This window comes from Engystomops pustulosus, chromosome 10 (genome assembly GCF_040894005.1).
Source record: "Engystomops pustulosus chromosome 10, aEngPut4.maternal, whole genome shotgun sequence".
NCBI lineage: Eukaryota > Metazoa > Chordata > Amphibia > Anura > Leptodactylidae > Engystomops > Engystomops pustulosus.
The window spans coordinates 94,429,737-94,446,799 of NC_092420.1; the positions used below are offsets into that span (position 1 = coordinate 94,429,737).

Genomic DNA, 17,063 nt, shown 5'->3' on the forward strand with positions numbered 1-17,063 from the left:
TGACTACTACACTACAGTCTATGTATGAGATACAGCGTCCTGTCACTACAGCACTACAGTCTATGTATGAGATACAGCTTCCTGTGACTACAGCACTACAGTCTATGTATGAGATACAGCTTCCTGTGACTACTGCACTACAGTCTATGTATGAGATACAGCGTCCTGTGACTACTGCACTACAGTCTATGTATGAGATACAGCGTCCTGTGACTACTGCGCTACAGCCTATGTATGAGATACAGCGTCCTGTGACTACTGCACTACAGTCTATGTATGAGATACAGCGTCCTGTGACTACTGCGCTACAGTCTATGTATGAGATACAGCGTCCTGTGACTACAGCACTACAGTCTATGTATGAGATACAGCGTCCTGTGACTCCTGCGCTACAGCCTATGTATGAGATACAGCTTCCTGTGACTACAGCACTACAGCCTATGTATGAGATACAGCGTCCTGTGACTACTGCGCTACAGTCTATGTATGAGATACAGCGTCCTGTGACTACTGCACTACAGCCTATGTATGAGATACAGCATCCTGTGACTACTGCACTACAGCCTATGTATGAGATACAGCATCCTGTGATTACTGCGCTACAGCCTATGTATGAGATACAGCGTCCTGTGACTACTGCGCTACAGTCTATGTATGAGATACAGCGTCCTGTGACTACAGCACTACAGCCTATGTATGAGATACAGCTTCCTGTGACTACAGCACTACAGTCTATGTATGAGATACAGCGTCCTGTGACTACAGCACTACAGCCTATGTATGAGATACAGCATCCTGTGACTCCTGCGCTACAGCCTATGTATGAGATACAGCGTCCTGTGACTACTGCACTACAGTCTATGTATGAGATACAGCTTCCTGTGACTACAGCACTACAGTCTATGTATGAGATACAGCGTCCTGTGACTACTGCGCTACAGTCTATGTATGAGATACAGCGTCCTGTGACTACTGCGCTACAGTCTATGTATGAGATACAGCGTCCTGTGACTACTGCGCTACAGTCTATGTATGAGATACAGCATCCTGTGACTACAGTCTATGGGGGTTATTTATTATTGGCTCTAATGGGCTGCAGCAGTGCGGATTCCGTGGTCACGTGGCTGCTGGCGAGTGGACAGAGTACGAGGCACAGGAATCAGGCTGGGAACATCCGTAATTTTCATGTACAAGACGCCTAAAGGAAAATGTTTGTAAAATCCCTTCATGGCGATGACTATTCATACTGCGTTCCCAGATCTGTCTCTGCAGACCCCGGCTGCTGCAGCGCTTCAGTCGCGGTGACTGACGGGCTGGCGCTGCAATCACTTATAGACGCGGAAGGTTTGCGAGCGCTCGGTATTACCATTTATGTTTCATCAGTCGTAAAAGTGTATGCAAATGGAATCATTTATCCGGATAAAGGGAACGGGACGTCTGTGTCCAGCGACAATTCTACAATGTTCTGTCCCCGCGATGTCAGCAGAGACCGGAGAAAATCAGAAGTACAGGAAATCTCCCATCAGAATCCATCCTGATAACCAGGGACATTACTCCTAGATCCAGGCACCGGGACTGTGGTATCTTCTTATATTTGTTATCCGTGGCCTCCTTCCTTCTAAAATCAACTTTTATAATTATGCTAATGAGACTGAAGAGCTCCTGGGGGTGTTACCAGAGCCCATCCATGATGTAGCTTCACTGGCTGTTACACTGTCTCACCCTCTCCCCTGCTCCCTCAGCGCTTCACCCTCCTTCTTCCTGCTGTAATCTCACTGCAGCAAAGGAGGTTTCAGCTCACAGTGTGACGGAGGAGACAGTGTAACAGTCTTTGTAGCCAGAGCATGGAAAGACTTTGGTAAAGCCCCCCAGAGCCCTTCTGGCTCATTAGCATATTTATAAACATTGATTTTTAGAATGGAGGAGGCAATGGATAACAAATATAAGAAGGTTGCCACTGTCACAGTGCCAAAGGTAGTAAACGAGACTATAGGACCTCTCATCTCTGGTTGTGGTTCTGGCTGTGATGAGACGTTAGTGCTGTGGTGTAGCAGAGTTGAGTTTGTCTTGCGGTGTCTGGGTCTTGGTTGGTTTTCCTCTATAACCCCACACGCTGCAGACACAGGATAGAGATTTCCGTGGCTCCTGTACTGGAGGGGAGAGATGGCCGCAGGCGCACACGCTCTCATTCAGACTGATTTAATTTGAGTTCTCCATCTCCCATCTGCCTGCGCCGTCCCTGTGACTCCACAATCAGCTGCATTGTGTCTCCTCCAGAGCTGCGCTCATCGATACATTAATCATCTCAACATCTTTTCAGCAGCAGTTCATGTTTACTCCCACAGAAATGAGCATGTTACCGAACACAGAGACAATGAACGCGGCTCCATGGGCTGGTACCAGAGCCAAGGTCTCCCTGATCCAGAGACCCCAGTGCCATGTACCGGCTGCAGCCAACAGTGCGTGCGTCACCGCGCCGCAGCAGGACCACAGCCAATGAGGTTATTGCAGAATGGAACCTTTCCCTCTAATACAGGACATAAAGTATATAAGGGGATGTATCCGGCCTGGCGTAGAACTGCGCTGTAGCCTGCGGCCGCATCTGGCGCATCTATAGGTAGTGACCAGGGTGTCCCCACCCTATGCCAGTAACTCTACCACCTAGAACTGCCCACACCCAATCAGCGGAGAGGGCAAAGTAGAATTGCAATTATATGTGTATATAGTTATGCGTATGTACAGTATGTGTGCATGTTATGTATATAGGTAGGTGTATGTGCATATAGTTCCATGTATGTACAGTATGTGTGCATGTATGTGTATATAGGTAGGTATATGCATGTGTATATAGTTAAGTGTATGCAAAGTACATGTGTATGTATATGTATATAGGTTGGTGTATGTGCATATAGTTATGCGTATGTATGGTACATGTGTATATATATGTAAATGAGAAGTTGTATGTGTATACAGTTACATGTATGTACAGTATGTGTGCATGTATGTGTATATAGGTAGGTGTATGTGTATATAGTTACATGTATGTATAGTATGTGTGCATGTATATGTATATAAGTAGGTGTGTGTGTATATAGTTATATGTGTGTACAGTACATGTGTATGTATATGTATATAGGTAAGTATATGTAGTTATATGTATGTACAGTAGGTGTGCATGCAGATGTATATAGGTAGGTGTATGTGTATATAGTTATGTGTATGTATAGTATGTGTGCATGTATATGTATATAGGTAGGTGTCTGTGTATATAGTTATGTGTATGTATAGTATGTGTGTATGTATATGTATATAGGTAGGTGTATGTGTATATAGTTATGTGTATGTATAGTATGTGTGTATGTATATGTATATAGGTAGGTGTATGTGTATATAGTTACATGTATGTATAGTATGTGTGCATGTATATGTATATAGGTAGGTGTATGTGTATATAGTTATGTGTATGTATAGTATGTGTGTATGTATATGTATATAGGTAGGTGTCTGTGTACATAGTTATGTGTATGTATAGTATGTGTGCATGTATATGTATATAGGTAGGTGTATGTGTATATAGTTATGTGTATGTATAGTATGTGTGCATGTATATGTATATAGGTAGGTGTATGTGTATATAGTTATGTGTATGTATAGTATGTGTGCATGTATATGTATATAGGTAGGTGTATGTGTATATAGTTATGTGTATGTATAGTATGTGTGCATGTATATGTATATAGGTAGGTGTATGTGTATATAGTTATGTGTATGTATAGTATGTGTGCATGTATATGTATATAGGTAGGTGTCTGTGTATATAGTTATGTGTATGTATAGTATGTGTGCATGTATATGTATATAGGTAGGTGTATGTGTATATAGTTATATGTATGTATAGTATGTGTGCATGTATACGTATATAGGTAGGTGTCTGTGTATATAGTTATGTGTATGTATAGTATGTGTGCATGTATATGTATATAGGTAGGTGTATGTGTATATAGTTATATGTATGTATAGTATGTGTGCATGTATACGTATATAGGTAGGTGTCTGTGTATATAGTTATGTGTATGTATAGTATGTGTGCATGTATACGTATACAGGTAGGAGTATGTGTATATAGTTATATGTATGTACAGCACATGTATATAAAGATAGGTATATGTATGTGTATATAGTTATGTATAGTATGTGTGTATGTATATAGGTAGGTGTCTATGTATATTGTTATGTGTATGTACATTATGGGGGAGATTTCCCTCCGGATACATCAGGCTTAGGTGGTGCGGACTCTCGCATAGTTTTCTATAAAAAACGTATAAACAAAAGTTTGCAGGTTTTCCATGATTCCGCAGGCACAGGGCGAGACAGGGGCCGTACATTTGTTTTACTTGGTACCCTTAATCCTCCCCTGCAGCAGTTACACCCCCTGCGCAGGAATCTCTCCTCTAGATGGTGAAAAATCACCTGATCAGACGACACAAGGTGCTGGGGGCCGCAGCCGGGGCCCCGTCACTCTGCTACATAGTAACACAGCAGGATGGATGGTGACGGATACAATCGGATCTTCTAGGACAGGGAAATCTTTCATTGCATCCCAAGCCCAGTATGAGAGGATGGATGATAAGACAGGGAATATCTCAGCAGCCGGAGCCTCTCAATGTCATTGGTCGGCTGATTCATTACTGTTTAAAGGTAACACAGGAGACTCATGTAATAAAGGGATCCATACATCAACATCCTGACACTGTGCATCTGGGTACCGAGGTTACAGGCGGGAAGGTGAAAAGTGGAAGGGAAGCACAAGAAGCCAAGGATTTCGCACCTATGATTCAAGAAATTTTAAAGGGAACCTGTCAGCAGGTGTGGCCATACAGACTGCAGCCAGTGTTATGTATTGTCCCTGGAGAGACGTGTAATCAGTTATATGGGTCAACACGTTGCTGTGCACTGGAACCATGAACATTAACAAAGATTTACATTTTATCTAAAATCTGCAAAGATTCCTTTAACATTTGGGATGACTTCAAGAGCATTTTGGCACCAGTTAAAGGGAACTTGTCATGAGGCGTGACTATACAGACTGCAGAGAGTGCAGTCTCCATAGCCCCTCCACCGTAGCCCCTGTGCCCCTTCTATAGCCCCTCCACAATGGACCCCGTGCCCCCTCTATAGCCCCTCCACCATAGCCCCTGTGCCCCTTCTATAGCCCCTCCACCATGACCCCTGTGCCCCTTCTATAGCCCCTCCACCATAGTCCCTGTGCCCCCTCTATAGCCCCTCCACCATAGACCCTGTGCCCCCTCTATAGCCCCTCCACCATAGACCCCATGCCCCCTCTATAGCCCCTCCACCATAGCACTTGTGCCCCCTCTATAGTCCCTCCACCATAGCCCCTATAGCCCCTCTACCATAGCCCCCGTGCCCCCTCTATAGCCCCTCCGCCATAACCCCTATGCCCCCTCTATAGCCCCTCCACCATAGCCCCTGTGCCCCTTCTATAGCCCCTCCACCATAGCCCCCGTACCCCCTCTATAGCCCCTCCACCATAGCACTTGTGCCCCCTCTATAGTCCCTCCACCATAGCCCCCGTGCCTCTTCTATAGCCCCTCCACCATAGACCCCGTGCCCCCTCTATAGCCCCTCCGCCATAGCCCCCCATCCTATCCTATTCTTGCTTTATGTCCTACATATAATAATAATTAATAACAAGAAGGGGGCGAACCTAACACCATCCAGGGAGTCCGGGGTCTCATCTCTATAGACTTGTGTATGCGGAAAGGAAGAAATATAAGAAATCTCTTCCAGCTCCTGAAGGAGGGAAGAAAATGCAGTAATATAGCGCCCCCTATAGACCAGGCAGCTCTGCGTGTTTTAACTATTATTATGATTTAATTAATAACTGAATAATATTTTGCTAATTATTCTTTAGATGACATTATTTAAAACAATAAGTCATTTCTTTTAGAATGATTGATATTATTATAGTCTTAAAGGTTATTTTTATTTTATTTGTTTTTTTGAATTTATATTAATTTATTGTTATTATTATCATCTGTATAATATTATACATGATGTGAGTAATAGGTGTAGAAGGGTTCTGAGTTAATACTACGGCAGTAATTTAGAGTAGAAGGGAACAATTCAATCGATAGAGGACGGCGCACAGCAGTGTGAGGAATCCCCCTGAGGGCATCTATTAAAGCTGAAATCTTGGAGTATAAGGGGAACCTGGAGGATACATTATTGTGGAACCTGGAGGATACATTATTGGGGAACCTGGAGGATACATTATTGTGGAACCTGGAGGATACATTATTGTGGAACCTGGAGGATACATTATTGGGGAACCTGGAGGATACATTATTGGGATGTGTACTGATAGGTGTGGGGGCATGGCCATGTTTGTTATTGGGGCACTCTGAATGTCACCTTGAGATAGAGATTGTGGAGCCTTCTGTGTGCCCTAGGCAGCTGCCTCTCCTGCCCATCCATATCCATAGGATAATAGGTTAAATGTCTTATTGTGGATTAAAGGAAACCTCCACCAGGATTCTATCTATTAAGGTACATCCGGCGGCAGGTTCCTCTAATGTAGAGTAGTAAAGCCCTTTTTAAGGCTAATTCTTTTGTGGCCAATAACTTTTATAAACTTTAATTAGCCTAATGTTCACATTTTCTAAAGAGGCTACTGGGGCGTGGAGTAGCCGGAGCTGAGGCTACACGGTGCAGCTACTCCATGCCCCAGTAGCCTCTTGGGTTCTCCTACCTCTGAAATCTTCAGCTACCAGGAGCTGCGCGCAATCATCTGCGAACTTGGGTTCTGCGCATGCGCAGAAGCTCCGTCTTCAGAGCCGAGACCGAGACTGCGTTCTGTGCATGCGCAGAACCCCGGTTCACAGACGAGAGTGCGCGGCTACAAGGAGATGCACGCTGAAGATCTCATAGGTAAGAGGTAGGAGAACCCAAGAGGCTACTGGGGTGTGGAGTAGCTGCACCATGTAGCCTCAGCTCCGGCTATTCCACGTCCCAGTAGCCTCTTTAGAAAAATTTGAATATTAGGCGAATTAAAGTTTATTAAAGTTATCGGCCACACAAGAATAAGCCCTAAAAAAGGCCTTTACTACTATACATTAGAGGAACCTGCCACCGGATCTACCTTAATAGGTTTCCTTGAAGTGTGACTGCTGTGACCCCCTGGATCTCGCTGAGCCCTCCCGAGTTGCACAATACTGCATAGGACATTTAAATGACACCGTGCTGTGACCTGTGGAGGGCAGGATGGGATTGTGTTGTGGATAGTCCATCCCACTGAATCCTATTTGCTATACGGCGGCTTAGAGGGACTTTTCTTCCCCTGATCTGTGAATTGCAGGGATCCCGTCATGGGCCCGGCCACCCATCTGTCCTGTGAATAGGAATACATATCTGACATATCTGACATTTCTGACAGCTCTGACATGTCTTACATATAAGACATATGTGACATATCTGACATAAAAACTCCACTGAATAGAGTAACAAGTTCTGATACTTTGTATCCATCAATAACTTCTTCTTCCATTGCTTGTATTCCATCTTTATATCCCCCCCTCCCCCCCATCTCCCCTCCATCCTACTAATGGAAGACTGATCCCCTGTAAAATATTTAAAACCACTAGAAAAATCCCATATCCCGGCTAACATGTAAGATCCATCATCTCGTTGTCGCTCGGCGCGGCCTGACATGTTCGCGGCGTGTACGGATATCTATGTATATTTAAAGCAATGTATGTAATGAATTCTTCATCCCTGTCCTCCAGATATACATTGAGCGTCAGTGACGGATCACGTCCTTAATTGTGGCTCCATGTAATATGTATGACCGGGACTTGGCGCTGGCACATCCATCCGTTATGTGTTATTTAGGGCGTTGCGGTAGAACTGCGTCCTCTCTATATAAGAGACATCTATTAACTTCAGTGATACAGAGATTTGTGCCCGTGATGGATATGAATAGACGGATTGGACGTTCCTGAGGTTGTTACTGCCAAGGCAATCATGGTCCTATAATAGCGAGCCCCCTCCCCCACCATGGTCCCGGGGGGCTTCTCAATGGCGGCTCTGACTGGTGGATGGAGTCCTTGACTGGCAGTCAGTGGTTAATCCTCGGAGATGGTCTTTATGGCAGACGCTAATTGACTGAATATTGTTTCTTTTTTTAATGTTTCTTTAGCAATTTCGTTTAATGAAATATATGAAAGACGAGTCTTGGTGCAGGCGCGGATTAAGCGTGACCGCCATCTACCTGCTGTGCGCGGCGCCCTATATATGAGTCCCAAATCACAGAAGGAATGACACAGATTTATAGAAATTAGTCCTGACTGCAGCGAAGCATCGAGGGGATGGAGAGGGAATCTGCTGATAATATTTATAAATAGACGATTGTTATTATATTTTAATTTCATTTTATTGTTTAGATGTTATCATTATCTCCATTATCATCATGAACATCAGAACAGAGAACATGGCGCAGGGAAAGAGATTTTCTTCCAAACATGGCAGGTAAAAACAATGCGGCCCTTGGAGCTGCATTAACCAATTCAACCACTACATAGAGAATGGCGCCATACTGCAAAGCAGTGCGAGGACACACCCAACATACACAAAGGTCTGATTACTTATCTCTCCAGGGACAGTACACAACACTGGCTAAAGTGAGCACAGAGTACAGCAGTGTGAGGACACGCCCGCAGTGCACTTGGAGAAGCTAAAATTCAGGAATATAAATCCATATATCACAGTCCTGCTGCTACTGATAACATACACAGAGGTCTGATTACACATCTCTCCAGGGAAAATACACAACATTGGCTGCAGAGAGCACAGCAGTGTGAGGACACGCTCCTAGTGCACTTGGAGAAGCTACAATCCTGGAATATAAATCCATATATCACGGTCCTGCTGCTACTAACAACATACACACAGGTTTGATTACACATCTCTCCAGGGACACAACCTAACATGCGGAGAGCACAGAGCACAGCAGTGTGAGGATACCATCCCAGTGCACTTGGAGTAGCTACAATCCTGGAATATAAATCAATATATCACAGTCCTGCTGCTATTCACAACATACACAAAGGTCTGATTACACATCTCTCAAGGGACCATACATAACACTGGCTGCAGTCTGTATGGTCAAACCTGCTGACAGGTTCCCTGGTGCCAAAGTGCTCTAGGAGTCATCCCAATTATTAAAGGGATCTTTGCAGACTTTAGATAAAATGTTAATCTTAGTTATTGTGCTCGGTTCCAGTGCACAGCAATGTGTTATAACCGTCTGTGAGCCCCGACCTATATAAGGAAAGACTCCACGGACACTGAGCGAATGTGGAAAAACTTCCCCAAAGTCTGTTCCCTCATCTCCTCCATTTAATTGAGTTTGTCCGCACTGATTCTGCATAAATTACTGTACAATACGTGTCGTATAATTAGAGGTGACCAAACCCGACACAATTAGTCAAGTCACCGGCTCCCATCAACACAATGAGTAATGTCCCCCCGCCAGAACTCACCGGAACAAAGCGAGTCCCTCACAGGCGAGAAGAAAGGCGACACAACACACGGAGTATACTCCAGGGTCACCGCACTGAGAAACTGCAGAAGCATCGCAGCGTTCACCAGAAAATTACCATAATTAAAGATTAGACTTATTACAGAATAAATTATACTGAGATACTACTTTCCTGCAAAATCAGCTGTGCTGCCATATAATACTGCCCCCTATGTACAAGAATATAACTACTATAATACTGCCCCCTATGTACAAGAATATAACTACTATAATACTGCCCCCTATGTACAAGAATATACCTACTATAATACTGCCCCCTATGTACAAGAATATAACTACTATAATACTGTCCCCTATGTACAAGAATATAACTACTATAATACTGCCCCCTATGTACAAGAATATAACTACTATAATACTGCCCCCTATGTACAGGAATATAACTACTATAATACTGCCCCCTATGTACAGGAATATAACTACTATAATACTGCCCCCTATGTACAGGAATATAACTACTATAATACTGCCTCCTATGTACAAGAATATATCTGCTATAATACTGCCCCTATGTACAAGAATATATCTGCTATAATACTGCCCGCTATGTACAGGAATATAACTACTATAATACTGCCCCTATGTACAAGAATATAACTACTATAATACTGCCCCCTATGTACAAGAATATAACTACTATAATACTGCCCCCTATGTACAAGAATATAACTACTATAATACTGCCCCCTATGTACAGGAATATAACTACTATAATACTGCCCCCTATGTACAAGAATATAAATACAATAATACTGCCCCCTATGTACAAGAATATAACTACTATAATACTGCCCCCTATGTACAAGAATATAAATACAATAATACTGCCCCCTATGTACAAGAATATAACTACTATAATACTGCCCCCTATGTACAGGAATATAACTACTATAATACTGCCCCTATATACAAGAATATAACTACTATAATACTGCCCATATGTACAGGAATATAGCTACTATAATACTGCCCCTATGTACAGGAATATAACTACTATAATACTGCCCCCTATGTACAAGAATATAACTACTATAATACTGTCCCCTATGTACAGGAATATAACTACTATAATACTGCCCTCTATGTACAAGAATATAACTACTATAATACTGCTCCCTATGTACAGGAATATTACTACTATAATACTGCCCCCTATGTACAAGAATATATCTACTATAATACTGTCCCCTATGTACAAGAATATAACTACTATAATACTGCCCCCTATGTACAGGAATATAACTACTATAATACTGCCCCCTATGTACAAGAATATAACTACTATAATACCGCTCCCTATGTACAGGAATATAACTACTATAATACTGCCCCCTATGTACAAGAATATAACTACTATAATACCGCTCCCTATGTACAGGAATATAACTACTATAATACTGCCCCCTATGTACAAGAATATAACTACTATAATACTGCCCCCTATGTACAAGAATATAACTACTATAATACTGCCCCCTATGTACAAGAATATAACTACTATAATACTGCCCCCTATGCACTAGAATATAACTGCTATTATACTGCTCATACTTAGTAGTGTCTAGTATTTGCTCGGATGAGGCCACTGTCAGTAAATCTTGCTCTGCTTTGGTTGTTCCTGGTGGTTGGTTCTGGTGCCCCCTGTGTTATGTTCCCGCCAGTCGCAGTGGCGGTAGTTTCCAGTCGCTCGGCGGCAGTGTGTGCACCTCAGTGGCGGTATAATTGTGCACACAACATTAACTTCATGGCTTCTTCTGTGCGTTTAAACATAAGCTCCAGGTTTATGTAAAACTCAGTGGAAGGTGTAATGGCCGCGGTGAGAGGAGTCGCAGTCACAGATGTTCTGTTTCGCCTCTGTACAGGCTCCATCTGCATTGTGATGCCTAATACAGAGAGCAGTGCACTGTGGGTAATGTGGACACGCTCCTTATATCCATAGCGCTGGCACAGCTGTGAGCCATTGGCTGGTCTGTGGTTGACGCCATGCTTTACACTGCAGCTGAACGTGTTCTACATTGCATCACCATAAGACAAGTCATAACATATCTATAAGATTTGTGTTACACCCTAGTCTTAGAGTCCTCACACTGCTGTGCCTCTGGCTCTCTGTAGTAAACTGCTGCACAGCGCCTCTCCTCTCCTCAAAGGAAAAGCTGTGATAGGCTTCTCATCGAAAACTAGAGCAGGTATTCAGAGTATAGGAAAGGAGGCGCGGAGCTGTACAGAAGTTTTGGAGAGTGGAGAGCTAAGAGCACAGCAGTGTAAGGAAACGGACCCACTCTACTTGGTAAAACTCCAATCTTAGAAAATACATGCACATACACAAATACACTGATTACACATCTCCCCAGGGACATTGCCCAACACTGGCTGCAAAGAGCACAGAGCACAGCAGTGTGAGGACATTTGGAAAAACTAGAGTCCTGCAATATAAAACCCATACTTCACAGTCCTGCTGCTACAGAGAGCACAGAGCACAGCAGGGTGAGAAAAACACCCCAGTGCACTTGGATAAGATACAATCTGGGAACATAAATCCATATATCACTGTCCTGCTGCTACTAACAACATACACAAAGGTTACACATTTCTCCAAGAACAATACCTAACACTGGCTGCAGACAGCACAGAGCACAGCAGTGTGAGGTCTGATTACACATCTCTCCAGGGACAGTACATAACACTGGCTGCAGAGAGCACAGAGCACAGCAGTGTGAGGTCTGATTACACATTTCTCCAGGGACAATACCTAACACTGGCTGCAGAGAGCACAGAGCACAGCAGTGTGAGGTCTGATTACACATCTCTCCAGGGACAGTACATAACACTGGCTGCCGGAAGTACAGAGCACAGCAGTGTGAGGTCTGATTACACATCTCTCCAGGGACAATACATAACACTGGCTGCAGAGAGCACAGCGCACAGCAGTGTGAGGTCTGATTACACATTTCTCCAGGGACAGTACATAACACTGACTGCAGAGAGCACAGAGCACAGCAGTGTGAGGTCTGATTAAACATCTTACAGGGACAATACATAACACTGGCTGCATAGAGAGCACAGCGCACAGCAGTGTGAGGTCTGATTACACATCTCTCCAGGCACAGTACATAACACTGGCTGCAGAGAGCACAGAGCACAGCAGTGTGAGAACACCCCCCAGTGCAAGTAGAGAAGTTCCAATCCTAGAATATAAATACATATTTCACGGTCCTGCTTCTACATACACAGTTATGATTACACATCTCTTTAGAGACAGTGGGGCACATTTAATAACTTGGTCCGGCACGCCCCCCTCCCCCCCCCAACTTGTATCGAATGGAAGCAGCACAGCTGTGCCACAATCCGATGACGTGGGACAGAATTCCACTGCGGACACCTGTTAAATGCCTGTGCAAACCCCGAAAAAAGGTGCAAAGTCCAACGAAAGTTCAGCGCTACTCTTAGTAAATGAGCCCCAATACTTTAGATTGTCGTCAGAGAGCACAGAGCACAGGAGTGTGAGAACAACCCATCAGTGGAAAAGGTACAATTCCAAATGCATATATCACAGTCCTGCTGCTACTAACAACATACACAAAGGTCTGATGACACATCTCTGCAGGGACAATACATAACACTGGATGTCGTTTTGCATGGTCATAAATGCTGCGCCCCCCATATCATGTATAGAACGGCTCTAAGTCCCCTTTAAGATATGGGAGGGACCCCCCTGGTTCCGCCACTGAGGCTTCTATTTGCTCGGGATCTGTTCCAATATTTGCTGATACTTTGTAACATGTCACGTTATATTTGCCTCATTATCCATTCCCTTTAAGTGTCTTCGAACATTTGGCGCCTATTAATCAAAGCAGGAAAGTGTCAGGAGTGGAACGCAGATGGATTTAGTGCGCGGAGCCGCCGCAGCTGATCCTCCAAAAACATCAATTAAATGTGTTCAGAATAATCCGCAACTTACAAATATTTGATCGCAAATCAACAAAACGAACTTTTACTCATCTGCCGAAATTTAAAGGGCAACAACCAAAGTTTGGGATGAAATCCGACCCCCTGGCGAATAAGTGACATTCATTGGGGAAATTTAACTTTGTAAGTTTTTTGCTTTCCTGTTTTGTGACTTTTCAGCAATCTGATTTTTTTTTTGTGACTTTTGTAGCCGTTTCACAAAGTTCATCATGTTCTTTTATTTCAGCAGAGGCCTAATGTGTCCTACGTTTCTGGATGATGATGTCTGAAAAAGTTTGTGCGCAAAAAAACTGCCAGTACAAATCAGGGAGTTGCTTGAGACATTTGTGCAACTTTTCAGACAAAAGTCTCAAAAAACACAAGACTCACAAGCCTCATCTATCTACCAGTAACAGTAATCCCACCCAAAACCTTACCAAAGGTCACAAAACTAGACACCAGACATAAAATAAATGTCCCCCATATTCCTGTACATAGGGGGCAGTATTATAGTAGTTATATTCCTGTACATAGGGGGCAGTATTATAGTAGTTATATTCTTGTACATAGGGGGCAGTATTATAGTAGTTATATTCTTGTACATAGGGAGCAGTATTATAGTAGTTATATTCCTGTACATAGGGGGCAGTATTAAAGTAGTTATATTCCTGTACATAGGGGGCAGTATTATAGTAGTTATATTCCTGTACATAGGGGGCAGTATTATAGTAGTTATATTCTTGTACATAGGGGGCAGTATTATAGTAGTTATATTCCTGTACATAGGGGGCAGTATTATAGTAGTTATATTCTTGTACATAGGGGGCAGTATTATAGTAGTTATATTCTTGTACATAGGGGCAGTATTATAGTAGTTATATTCTTGTACATAGGGGGCAGTATTATAGTAGTTATACTCTTGTACATAGGGGGCAGTATTATAGTAGTTATATTCTTGTACATAGGGGGCAGTATTATAGTAGTTATATTCCTGTACATAGGGGGCAGTATTATAGTAGTTATATTCTTGTACATAGGGGGCAGTATTATAGGAGTTATATTCCTCTAAATAGGGGCAGTATTATAGTAGTTATATTCCTGTACATAGGGTGCAGTATTATAGTAGTTATATTCCTGTACATAGGGGGCAGTATTATAGTAGTTATATTCCTGTACATAGGGGGCAGTATTATAGTAGTTATATTCTTGTACATAGGGGGCAGTATTATAGTAGTTATATTCCTTGTACATAGGAGGCAGTATTATAGTAGTTATATTCTTGTACATAGGGGGCAGTATTATAGTAGTTATATTCTTGTACACAGGGGGAAGTATTATAGTAGTTATATTCTTGTACATAGGGGACAGTATTATAGTAGTTATATTCTTGTACATAGGGGGCAGTATTATAGTAGTTATATTCTTGTACATAGGGGGCAGTATTATAGTAGTTATATTCCTGTACATAGGGGACAGTATTATAGTAGTTATATTCTTGTACATAGGGGGCAGTATTATATTAATTATATTCCTGTACATAGGGGGCAGTATTATAGTAGTTATATTCATGTACATAGGAGCAGTATTATAGTAGTTATATTCCTGTACATAGGGGACAGTATTATAGTAGTTATATTCTTGTACATAGGGGGCAGTATTATAGTAGTTATATTCCTGTACATAGGGGGCAGTATTATAGTAGTTATATTCCTGTATATAGGGGGCAGTATTATAGTAGTTATATTCCTGTACATAGGAGCAGTATTATAGTAGTTATATTCCTGTACATAGGGGCAGTATTATAGTAGTTATATTCTTGTACATAGGGGGCAGTATTATAGCAGTTATGTTCCTGTACATAGGGGGCAGTATTATAGTAGTTATATTCTTGTACATAGGGGGCAGTATTATAGTAGTTATATTCTTGTACATAGGGAGCAGTATTATAGTAGTTATATTCCTGTACATAGGGGGCAGTATTATAGTAGTTATATTCTTGTACATAGGGGGCAGTATTATAGCAGTTATGTTCCTGTACATAGGGGGCAGTATTATAGTAGATATATTCTTGTACATAGGGAGCAGTATTATAGTAGTTATATTCTTGTACATAGGGGGCAGTATTATAGTAGTTATATTCTTGTACATAGAGGGCAGTATTATAGTAGTTATATTCTTGTACATAGGGGGCAGTATTATAGTAGTTATATTCTTGTACATAGGGGACAGTAATATAGTAGTTATATTCTTGTACATAGGGGACAGTATTATAGTAGTTATATTCTTGTACATAGGGGGCAGTATTATAGTAGTTATATTCTTGTACATAGGGGGCAGTATTATAAAAGTTATGTTCCTGTATATAGGGGCAGTATTATAGTAGTTATATTCTTGTACATCTTGTGAGAATTGATTTGCTTCCACATAAAAAGAAAAGTCCTATAAAACATTCCCCCCTTGTTCCTGGCAGAGTTATTTATAGCCGGATCTCAAACTAAAACACAAGACACATAAACTTGTACTGACAACGTTGCCATGGTAACCTGCGATCCAGGACCTTCTGCGGAGAAGCGACACTTCCCCTAAAAGCAGAAGTAAAACATCAGAAAAATAAATAAAAATCCTAATATCAGAGAGAACGGCGAAGACACAGTTGGAAATGTAAGTTGCTGATAAAGATCCATTTGTTGCCTATTATTTTGCTCCATGTATCTCCGAGTCTGTAGATCACAGAACCTTAAACCTGGTGTGATACGGAAGGTGACATCCTTATCTTTAATATGACACCAGTAGCTATAGAGCAGAAGATACGGGCTTGTGAAGGAACACTTCCCCTGCAACCTCTAAACATGACTCATCTCATATGAAAATTAGATGAGAAGAGTCATATTTGCCATCCGTGATTTTTTTTTTTAAGCAGAAAATGGGTCAGATTTCACATAAAAGAGGAAATTCTAGAAAAGACATTTCATCCCCTACCTGAAAGGACTAGTAGTTTAGTGGGGTAAATCCTGGTGACAGGTTCCCCTGAACATCATTTACTTGAAGTAGGGATCCTGCCAATGACTCTCTCAGCTCTGCTACACCGGACACGTCTACACTCCCTGCACAAGTCTAAAAAGGGATAAATCAGGAGAGATGAAGGATGGAGTCGAGTTGGTGTTTGTGATCGCTCCATATTTTGTTTTCCCCAATTATTCTAGTTACAGAGCTCTCGGCATAATGAATCCTTGAGTAACAACACACTTCAGAGAACAGTGCGAGTCTTCCCCGCGTCACGCTGAGCGCAATGCTGCCAGATTTTGCATAAAGAAAAAGCTTTGAATATTGGATCTTGATGGTGATTGTGCTCAGTGTGATACAATGTATCCGATCTGAACATTCTATGAAGATGGGGAATGGGGGGGGGGGGGTGTACAATGCTCCAGCAATGATCTAAACTGTACAGGTAACACGGCAGGTAACATCCTGCCCAATACGCATATTGGGGCTCATTTAC

The 17,063-nt window shown here is 42.3% G+C and overlaps 1 protein-coding gene across 11 annotated transcripts in view; it reads right to left on the bottom strand.

Annotated features, from left to right (window-relative positions):
• Positions 1-17,063, bottom strand: part of DAB1 (DAB adaptor protein 1) — a 507,503-nt gene that overhangs the window by 357,868 nt on the left and 132,572 nt on the right. The window lies entirely within an intron of this gene.